Source organism: Littorina saxatilis, linkage group LG7, assembly GCF_037325665.1.
Source record: "Littorina saxatilis isolate snail1 linkage group LG7, US_GU_Lsax_2.0, whole genome shotgun sequence".
Classification (NCBI taxonomy): Eukaryota; Metazoa; Mollusca; class Gastropoda; order Littorinimorpha; family Littorinidae; genus Littorina; species Littorina saxatilis.
In genome coordinates this window covers 9332412-9344147 of record NC_090251.1, presented here as the reverse complement: position 1 = coordinate 9344147, position 11736 = coordinate 9332412, and the positions used below count along the sequence as shown (strand labels likewise).

General features: G+C 40.9%; 1 protein-coding gene across 1 annotated transcript in view; it reads left to right on the top strand.

Annotated features, from left to right (window-relative positions):
• Window positions 1-8400: 8400 nt before the first annotated feature.
• The window catches only part of LOC138970291 (cAMP-regulated D2 protein-like), a 13781-nt gene continuing 10445 nt past the window's right edge, over window positions 8401-11736 (top strand). Inside the window, exon 1 of the mRNA XM_070342776.1 lies at window positions 8401-8592. The gene's annotated coding sequence lies outside the window, so the exon portion shown is untranslated. The remainder of the gene's footprint in view (window positions 8593-11736) is intronic.

The following is an 11736-nucleotide window of genomic DNA, read 5'->3' as shown; positions in this document are numbered from 1 at the left end:
TTCATTCGCAAAAGATCGTTTAAGGGGGACAACCCGGGTTTTGTGCAAACAGGAGCATTACATTTTGTGTGTAGTAAGGGGGGGGGGGGGGGAGAGGGGGGAGAGATGGGGAGGGAGAGCGTGCGTGCGTGCGTTTGTGTGTGCGCGTGTGTGTGTGTGCACCGGTGTACTCGTAACAAACCGATTCCTTCAAAAGAGCCGGTACACTGAGAGGCCAGAAACTGACCCGCAAACTAGCATGTCAAAGGTGTGAAACTAGTGACAGTATAATCCATAGACGCTGACGTGACATGCCTTCTCATGAGCTAGTTCTTTATCAGGTCTTGATAGAGAAGTGACCATTGACAATGGTCATGACGGAGAAAACTGATGACTCGAAGAGCAGTGTAAAGTCCAGGCTGGTCAATATGATACAGCAGGGCGGCCGCGGGCGGCTCTATGCAGGGGCAGTGGCACGGTCTTTTGGCGTCCAGCCTTCACGGACACAGACAGGTCAGGGTTTTTGGTCTCCACTTTTGTATTAGTCGTATCAATTTTAAGGTCTGTCTGTATTTCTATTGTCATGTTCGTCTTAAGAATTGCTTCTTCTTCTCAAGTTCTCAAGTTCTTCTTCTTCTTCTTCTTCTCGTTCGCTCCTACGAATTGCTTCATTTTGCAGCTCTGGAAAAAAAAGCTAAACATTTTTGTTCTTTTAAATTTATCTGTTGATGCTCTGAAAGATTCTGATCAGCGTTTTTGTTCTCGATTATTTTAGTATGTCAATCCTTACTGTATGTTGTTGGAACGTTTGTTATTGACAAAACCGTAATAGGCCTACATTCACAAATATATCGGCAACGGTCTTTTAAGTGCACCGGCACAGACAAACAACAACGAAAACGTATCTGGATGATTTTTTCTTTAGCCTGCCACGAAGCCGCAAGCGAATGAATGATTATTTTATCCTAATAATTTATTCATTGAAATAATCTTTTATTTTTCTCCCGGATGTTCTGAAACAGTAAGGCTTTTTGTTCTCCAGTCTTGCATCAGACTGAATAACAATTGTTACTTTATGGGTTGTTATGCGTAGCTGAGGCCCAGTAGATCCAAAGATTCCGAGGGATATCTTAATTGTGTGGGTTATTTTTCAACCAAAGAAGATGATTTGATTACTAAACGCCGTTTTCTCATAGGCTACTTCACTGGCCTGGAGAGAACGAATTCGGAAGAGTTAGCACCATAAAGGCGACATCAAACATGATCGAATGAGGATGGGAATCTCAGCTGTTTCGATGCCTTCTTGGAAATTGATGGACTCGAGAAGGCATTGCGACCGCTGACACTCCAAACATCCCAATCGGCTCAACTGACCCATTCCTGACTGCCGATATTAAAACATAAATAGAATGTATTCTGCCATTCTGTCTGTGGCCTGTGTGAGATGTCTTGCCAGGCTAACATTCCACTGTGTATCTTACAATCATTGAGAGTTGACACTCCAGGCATCCAAATCTCAACTGACCCATACTTGGCTGCCGATATTGAAAAAGAAATAGTGTGTATTCTGTTATTCTGTCTGTGGCCTGTCTGAGATGCATGGCATAACATTCCGACTGTGGATCTTATATTGAGAGCTGACACTCCAAACATCCCTTTCCCATTGACCCATTCTTGACTGCCGACAATGAGAAAAAAAGTAGTGTGTATTTTTTTTTTCAGCAACTGTGGACTATTGGAGATGCCTGGCCTAACATTCCGACTTTGTACGTACTATCTAGTGACACTCTATGCATCCAAAGTTTGCATGGCGTTAAATCAAGAACAACAAAAACGTGAGGATGTATTTTGTGTTTCATCAGTTTGGGCTGCTGAAAGACACCTGGCCTAACGGCATTCCCACTCAGTGTATTCAGGGATGAGGTTAACGAGAAAGTTACCACCCAAACTTACGGGAGCCACCCGCAGTGTTGGATTGGTCAAGGTGAACCTGAGATGTGTTGTGATTTTAACGAATCAGATCCCACGGTTTGTTCTCTCCCGTTTGGGTGGCACCCGGGCCATTTTCGGTTCGTGCATCTCAGCTTAGAGCTCCGAACCTCCGAATCACAACACAAGTAATGCTGTCTCTGCCTGTCTGTCTGTCCGTCTCTCTCTCTGTCTCTGTCTCTATCCTTGTCTGTCTGTATGTCTATCTGTCTCTGTCTCTGCCTGTCTCTGTCGCTGTCTCTGTCTCTCTGTTTCTGTCTCTATTTTCTCTCCCCCCCCCCCCCCCCTCTCTCTCTCTCTCTCTCTCCTCTCTCTCTCTCTCTCTCTCTCTCTCTCTCTCTCTCTCTCTCTTTCTCTCTCTCGCCACTCATACCTTTTGATTGTGAGACATTCCGAATACTGCCCTCTCCTTACAGTTAGACTCTGCACCTTGAAAGCGGATACACTCAGTTCCTCAACACCAAGATTTTACAGCTGACACTCAAGAGTCATATAATTTAATACCTGTCCAAGACGGTATCTGTGCAGATGTAAATATATAACCACACTTAATATAAGCATAGCTTGTTGTGACGTCCAATGTTTATTTTTTGTATCACATATTATGTTACCCTCTGTTATCTAAATAAAATCATGTTTAAACCAATTTGCATCTTGACAGTTTGCATATCGAATATTTTCCTATATCTGCACAGCTGAACACCCCAAACCCCGCCCCTTCTTTCCTGGTTATGTGTTTCAGAATGAAGTAGGACAGGTTGTAAGACAATGCTTGTGGCTATGGAACCTCTATCCTTAGATATTAAAGATTAATCCATCCATCCATCCATCCATCCATCCATCCATCCATTTATCCATCCATCCATCCATCCATCCATCAATCAGTCTCTCTCTCCGCTCCCCATCGCCTCCTCCGTCCATCCACACACACAAACAGAACAAAACAAACAAGCAATCAGACAAGATGAGCAAATCCAAAAACAAAGAGACTGCCAACGTTCCAAAATTCAGAATAAAAAAACATTCATTCATTCCACACACAAAAAGAATTCATTTGCTCGGCTTCCTGATGATTCTATCAAGATAAGTTTTGTGTGAATATTTGTCTTAAAAGACCGTTGGGTCAAAATATTTGTGAATGTATTGTTTTATCAATAACAAACGTTCCAACAACCTACCTTTCTAAAAGCAACACCGCATTCCTGCCTTCTTCGCCGCCCTTATAACCACAGTGCAACACAGGCACTACTTTTTCATGTACCCTTCTAAGGCACACAGCATTGCGTTCCAACATGTATTTAAGGAAATACTACCCAATATTGACGGACTGTGGGATGATATCTTCTGCTATGGTCTGTTGAGACAGTGATGTCAAAATCGAGACCGGAGGTCGAGATTTTGATGTCACTGTCGAAACAGACCAATAGCAGAAGATATCGTCACACAGTCAGTCAATGTTAGATATATTGCTAATTCTCTGGACATTTTGTATTTACTGTAAAGAAATTACAAAAGTATTTGTCTCAGTTTTGGCTGTTCCATATCCCTCCCTCTGATTATTATTTCTTTTTGTTCACTCTTTTCTTGTACTTTTCAGTATTTTAAAATGTCTTTCCTTTCAAAAAGTCTTTAGTCACTTGCTCAACTAAATTCTGGGATAATTACATTTTCATAATATATATTTGTTTGTTTTTAAATTTAGGTGTTTTTGTTTTTGAAGTGGGGAAGCAATAAAGAGGTCGTCGATATCAAAACTGATATCGACGGAAATGTCGTCGATATCACTTTTGCACTGAGCTCAGTTTTGCCCAATTGACCAATGGAAATCCACGTAACATATGAAATAGCAATATAACATTATAAGATCGACCAGAAGAACATCACTTTTTGAATATTGTTTATAACTGTTTTAATAAGTATTGCTTGTCACACAACTAATTTGTACTACCTGTGAACAATTCTTCACAATTTTTTTCACTTAACCTAAAGTTAATTACCGCTTAGTTTAATCCGTGTCAAGACAGTACGTTTCACTGATTAGGTTTGACATTGCCCTGAGGAACAGGAGACACTAGATTTCACTTTTATATAAACTTCTTCCTTTTGCCTTCGCCTTCTGCAGTGACACGCAAACCAACGAATTACTTCCACCTTAACATCTGACATACTTGTGAAACTTTTCTCAGTTTTTATCAACATCTGCCTCCGTCAATTAAGAAATTAATTCATCAAAACAAAATTCCCACACTTTTGAAACTTGTCGGGTTTTGAGCAGCATCTTGACTACCTTCGTCAATTAAGAAATTAATTTATTAAAACAGAGTTCCCGCCCTTCCCCAATTAAATACCACCTTAACATGTATAACTTTTCGGGTTTTGAGCAACGTCTCGACGACTGCAAAGTGTGAATTTTGTGATGAATAAAAATCGTAAAAAGCCACTGGTGTTGAATAAGAAATCGTTTCATCGAAACAAATCCTGTCATACCCCCTGAATATGTAACGCACTTATAAAACTTTCGGTTTTTGTCAACATCTTAAGTATTTCCCGTGCAGAGTGAGAATTTTGTGATGCGTTAAATTGATAAAATGCCACTGGTGTCAATTAAGAAATAAATTCATCAACAACAACAACAAGTCCCCGCCCTACCCCAAAATGTATTTCCACTTAAAGGCACAGTGCGCCTCCCGTAAACCATCACAGATACTGTCAGGCTTTTACACACAGTACAAACACCCTTCCATTTGAACGCTCACCAAACGGGAACATCCTAGGTGCCCTCCGTAAAATACTAAAAAGCGAGCAATTTTCAAAGAATTTATTTTTGCGTGGTTTATCTTACCCCTGAGCCATCGTGAACCCGTGTGATCAAGTTTCACTTTTTCACAATGTAGTCGTCAGTTAGTAATTTGAATGCGACTCGCTGTGAGCTTATCTGCAATAGCACGTTATTAAATACCTCTGACTATGCACGAAAGAAACGGCTGTGGTTCACAAGAACTCTAGCGATGGCTTTTGACTGTTCAGAGGAACTGGCGATAAATCGTCGTCTGCTTCGAGAACCACGACCTTGCGTGACCCTGCTTCCGGGCTTTTCTTTTTTCAAACTTTCAAAACTTCGAATTGTACTGATCTTGTCTTGATGAAAAAAGAATTCTTTTATGATTTAAGAATGTTTGTGTAACAAACTGTCAATTTATTATTTAGATCTTAAAAGTTAGGCCAAGCGCCAAAACGCACCACGGTCCGATTTTCTCTGACACTCTCCGCAAAATTAATTCTTTGAAAATTGCTCGCTCTTTACGTAGGGCACCTAGGATGTTCCCGTTTGGTGAGCGTTCAAATGTAAGGGTGTTTGTACTTTGTGTAAAAGCCTGACAGTATCTGTGATGGTTTACGGGAGGCGCACTGTGCCTTTAACATGTGAAACCGTTTGAGTTTTCAGCAACATCTGTGAGCGATAGAGAATTTTGTGATGAATAAAATGCCAGCATGCACGCGTGTGTGTGCGCGTGTCTCTATGAAATAGTGTATGCAAGTGTGTGTGTGTGTGTGTGTGTGTGTGTGTGTGTGTGTGTGTGTGTGTGTGTGTGTGTGTGTTTGGTGTGTGTGTGTGTGTGTGTGTTTGCATGTGTGTGTGTTTGTGTGTGTGTGTGTGTGTGTGTGTGTGTGTGTGTGTGTCTGTCTGTCTGTCTGTATGTATGTCTGTGTCTGTGTCTGTCTGTCTGTCTGTCTGTCTGTCTGTCTGTCTGTCTGTCAGTCCGTCTGCCTGTCTGTCTGTCTGTTTATATATCTGTGTGTGTCTATGTGTCTCTTTGTCTCTTTGTCTGTCTATGTGTTGCAAAAATGTTCGTATTAATCGTTTACACTAAAATAATTTGTCGATTTTTTTTTAACGGAATAACTTCGATTTTTTAATGAGGAAGACTATACACTATACTGCTACACATAGACCAGTCCCTGCAAATCTTAAACTTAAATAATTTGTCGCCTTTTTAACGGACAAATGTCGACTTTTTAATGGGGAAGACTATATACACTTTACTCCTACTTCTTAAACCAGTCCCTACACATCTTACAACTTCTCTTCGCTTTGACGACGACCTATCAATCATCGTAAAAACTGACATCCTGACACTACACCGCCTCTGGGGTGTTAAAGATTCAGTCCGTCCCGTAATAGTTATCCTGTTCAGCACCACAGATCTGTCTAAGCTATTACATGGGATAAGACCATCCTTCAGCTTAGAGACGTACCAAAAATCAACAGCATAGCTGTTTTGTGTGCAAAGCGGGATATTTTGTTTATTTCATATCGTAATTTGACACCAGTGTCAGTTATATATATTTTTTTTAATCACTAGTCTGGCTGTTTTGTGTGCAAAGCGGGATATTTTTGTTTATTTCATTTCGTTATTTGACACCAGTGTCAGTTATATTTTTTTTTAATCTCTAGCCTGGCTGTTTTGTGTGCAAAGCGGGATATTTTTGTTTATTTCATATCGTAATTTGACACCAGTGTCAGTTATATATTTTTTTTAATCAACAGCCTTTTGTGTGCAAAGCGGGATATTTTTGTTTATTTCATTTCGTTATTTGACACCAGTGTCAGTTATATATATTTTTTTAATCACTAGCCTGGCTGTTTTGTGTGCAAAGCGGGATATTTTGTTTATTTCATTTCGTAATTTGACACCAGTGTCAGTTATATATTTTTTTTAATCAACAGCCTGGCTGTTTTGTGTGCAAAGCGGGATATTTTGTTTATTTCATTTCGTAATTTGACACCAGTGTCAGTTATATATTTTTTTTAATCAACAGCCTGGCTGTTTTGTGTGCAAAGCGGGATATTTTGTTTATTTCATTTCGTAATTTGACACCAGTGTCAGTTATATATTTTTTTTAATCAACAGCCTGGCTGTTTTTTGTGCAAAGCGGGATATTTTTCTTTATTTCATTTCGTTATTTGACACCAGTGTCAGTTATAATCGTTTGAATCAATAGCCTGGATGCTTTCTGTGTTAAGTTTTGTTTCTTGCTGAATTGATTTCGTAATTTGACACCAGTGTGAGGTTTAAAATGAATTTACCAACTAACCAACAGCTTGGCTGCCTTCTGTGCAAGGTTTTTTACTTGTTAAATTGATTTTGCAAATAAACGAACTTCGGAAATAACTCTGTCGGGTTCAGTTGTATGGGTTGCGACAGAGTGAATGCTCTTGTTTTAAGTGAGGCAAGCTTTCGATCTACACGTGCTCCTTGTCCACGTGTTTCAGACACACCCCTCGCAAGTGACTGGCCCATAATGTCACGTGGGAATGTTTGACACAGTTAAAGCAAGAGTGTTCACTCTTTCGCAACCTATGCAAACCATACAGAGTTATTTCCGAGCATCGTCTATTCACGCAAGTGTCAGTAATAAAATTAATTAAACAAAATTAGAAACAACATTCTATAAACACTGAAGCTATAGACTGCAGACTGTAGGTATATGCCGGAGTTAACGGCTGTTCTTCTCACCAGGTGAAGTTTCCCCCGAAAGCGGCGTATGGCTGCCTGAATGGTGGGGTAAAAACGGTCATACACGTAAAAATCCACTCGTGCAAATTTGTGAGTGAACGTGGGAGTTTCAACCCATGAGCGAAGAAGAAGAAAGACCAGGTGAAGTCTGGAACTAAGTGTAGCTGTGTGCATGACAACGCACAAAACCAGGACAGTACCAAACAACAAGAAGGGTAAGTCGTTGAAACGTTTGTTATTGGCAAAACAATAGTTACAGTCAGAGATAGTTCTTCTTCTTCTTCTTCTTCTTCTTCTTCTTCTTCTTCTTCTTCTTCTGCGTTCGTGGGCTGAAACTCCCACGTACACTCGTGTTTTTTGCACGAGTGGAATTTTACGTGTATGACCGTTTTTTACCCCGCCATTTAGGCAGCCATACGCCGTTTTCGGAGAAAGCATGCTGGGTATTTTCGTGTTTCTATAACCCACCGAACTCTGACATGGATTACAGGATCTTTTTCGTGCGCACTTGGTCTTGTGCTTGCGTGTACACACGGACACCGAAGAGAGTCTGCACACAAAGTTGACTCTGAGAAACTGATAAATCTTTCGCCGAACGTGGGGACGAACTCACGCTGACAGCGGCCAACTGGATACAAATCCAGCGCGCTACCGACTGAGCTACATCCCCGCCCCCAGAGGGATAGTTCGACCCAGCGGTCTTTTAAGTGTACTGAAAAACAAATATTAATGAAACAGAAAAAAACTTAGCTCGCAAAAGGTGCAGCCGCTTGGGGAGAAGACACAAGCGAGCCAATCAATTCAAGGACAGTGTCTTTAAGTTTCTTCATCAGATTAGTTGCTAATTAGCTGCAGACATCTGAAGGAAGGGTCATACCCTCCTGGGCAGCTGCAGGATGTTGATCAGTGAACGGTGTCACTCGAAGAAAAAGTGTGGCGTTAAACTGTGGTGAACTTCAAATGAATTGGATTTATTACCTGGTTTAGGATTATCGACAGACATCGCTGATCTTCCTGGACTGTTCAATTTAACACCGCGCGTCATGGAGTAACGCTGCGTCCATTGTTTTTTTCCAAATCGGACGTGTCGCTTTATTTTGACACGGTAAGTACTTTGTATTGTGACCATCTACGACCTGGGAACACGTTTTCATGTAATCAGCGTTTTTTAATTCAATTCAACTGAACTCAATTCAATTCAATTCAATTCAATTCAATTCAATTCAATTCAACTCAATGTTCAATTCAAACCGGTTCAATGTTCAGTTCAATGCAGCTTTAATTATTATGTGAATGTGTTACATACAGAAGTTTTTATTTCAACTCGAAAACAGAAGTTATGTTATTAAAACAAAGCTCTAGAACATATTATATTCTCTTGTTGTTTTCAGCGCATACAATTAAAACATGCAGTCATGAAATAAGTCAGCGTTTTCAATACTGCTGGTGCAACGTTCAGATGGTACTAAATTGAGAAGATTAAGGTATCAATGTCAAATTGCGGGTTTCAGTGTGACAGATGTGCACATTTAAATGTACAATAGCGATTACAATTTTGTTAATGCAGTGATGTGTAAAACAGTGTGTATATAAATAAAAACATGTAATAATCAACGTTTTCAATACTGGTAAAACATTGCGATGGTTCTAACAAGCGTGGGTTACGGTATCTATATCCAACTGCGGGATTTCAGTTGTATGGCCAGTTTTTACTCCAGCTATAGTAAGTAGAAATTGCTCTCACATGTTCTATGAACTAACTCTTTGGAAGAATATGTATGTGTGTGTGTGTGTATGTATGTATGTGTGTGTATGTATGTGTGTGTGTGTGTGTGTGTGTATGTGTGTGTGTGTGTGTGTGTGTGTGTGTGTGTGTGTGTGTGATTGTGTGACAGTTACAAAATCAATATATTAAAAATAATCCCCTTTGCACAAAAAACAGCCATGCTGTTGAAATTTGGTATGTGTCCAAAGGGTTAGAATTAATGCTCTTATCCTATGTAAAAAGACTGTTTGGATCTATCAACATTTTAGTGTGTATGTTGTTGTTTTTTCGTTATCTAACGGATGTTTAACACAGGAAGGTAAAAACCATAAAGCCGAAGATCCAGTAAGCCGTCATAGGGCTTACTAGTGCCAAAACCTCATAATTGTAATAATTTTCCCTTGATAATTACCATTTTCACGTGTTAATTACTAATTTTCCCGGGAAAATGACTAACTTTCACCTGTTAATTACTAATTTTTAGTTTTAGCTCACTTCCTGACGGATTGCAAGTGCCAAAACTAAAAATTAGTCATTTCCTGTGAAAATTACTAATTATCCCGTGAAAATTACTAATTATGCCGTGAAAATTACTAATTATCCCGTGAAAATAAGTAACTTACGAGTGAAAACAGTCAATCAATGAATCAATATGAGGCTTATATCGCGCGTATTCCGTGGGTACAGTTCTAAGCGCAGGGATTTTTTTAAATTTTTTTTATATTTTTAATTTTTTTATGCAATTTATATCGAGCACATATTCAAGGCGCAGGGATTTTTTTTATGCCGTGTGAGATGGATTTTTTTTTGTTTTTACACAATACATCACGCATTCACATTGGCCAGCAGATCGCAGCCATTTCGGCGCATATCCTACTTTTCACGGCCTATTATTCCAAGTCACACGGGTATTTTGGTGGACATTTTTATCTATGCCTATACAATTTTGCCAGGAAAGACCCTTTTGTCAATCGTGGGATCTTTAACGTGCACACCCCAAAGGGACCTCGGTTTTTCGTCTCATCCCGGCGAAAGACTAGCACTTGAACCCACCACTGACCTAGGTTAGGAAAGGGGGGAGAAAATTGCTAACGCCCTGACCCAGGGTCGAACTCGCAACCTCTCGCTTCCGAGCACAAGTGCGTTACCACTCGGCCACCCAGTAACTGACAGCGTTAATTAGTAATTATCACGTGATAATGGGTAACCCCAGGTTTTGGCACTACGGTAAGCCGTCATATAAAACGGCAGACAAACGATGAAGAGACCAATCACTAGCGAGAGGTGTACCGGAAACACGTGGAGACACGCACGTGTTTCCGGTACACCCCTCGCTAGTGATTGGTCCCTCTATTGTTTGTCTTCCGTTTTGCAAGAAAAGACCAATCTCCCACAACCCAAACAAACCCCGGCGACGGGGTTATTTTCGGAATTCGTCTATTTAGCGTTGCAAACTCACGAGAAAGTAGATCGAGTTACATCTGACGCGCGCCCATGTTGGACTCCTTAAAGGGGAAGGACACGCATACCGAAACTGAGAGGGAAGTAACTGATGTAGGAAATAAGCGTCCCCAAGTGACACTCCTTATATCGCTTCCAGCAAGTGCGAACATTTGACACAACATTCGGGTTCACTGACTCAAATGCGTAACAGTGAGACTAACTAGTTCAAGCAGTGACTTCTTACCGTAGAAATGTCTTCCTTCCCGCGTAAGCGATCAGTTACATCACGACACAGATCAGGCCAGGCCTTAACTTGGGGTAAGAAAACCCTTTCTTATTGAGACCGACGGGCGCAGTGGCGTGGTGGTAAGACGTCGGCCTCCTAATCGGGAGGTCGTGAGTTCGAATCCCGGTCGCTGCCGCCTGGTGGGTTAAGAGTGGAGATTTTTCCGATCTCCCAGGTCAACTAGTGTGCAGACCTGCTAGTGACTTAACCCCCTTAGTGTGTACACGCAAGCACAAGACCAAGTGCGCACGGAAAAGATCCTGTAATCCATGTCAGAGTTCGGTGGGTTATGGAAACACGAACATACCCAGCATGCCTACTCAACGAAAGCGGAGTGAGCTGACTTATGCTCTCAGAGTATAGTGTGAGGAACCCAAACGGGCAAACGAGCTCACACGTAACCAGAACATTGTGGAACGCTGAAGAAGAAGAATATTGAGACATACCAATACTCACCAGTCTGGCTACTCCCTGGGCAGAGTGTGAAGTTTTAGCGGAACTAATTTTGCAGATTGACAAAACTGTCAGTTGTAAACTGATTCAGAGGAAAAAAAGTCAAACTCTTCAAAACAAAAGGTAGCCAGGCTCGTGATTTTTCCTATGAGTCTCGATGAAGAGATGCTCTGGGGCATGGCAGCTCAGTTGGTAGAGCACTGAACATGTGATCCACGTGTAACCGTGTGCCGAAACACTACGATCACCTCGGGAAGCGAAGTGCAATCAAACAGGATTGAAAATGTTAGGGCTAATTTCTT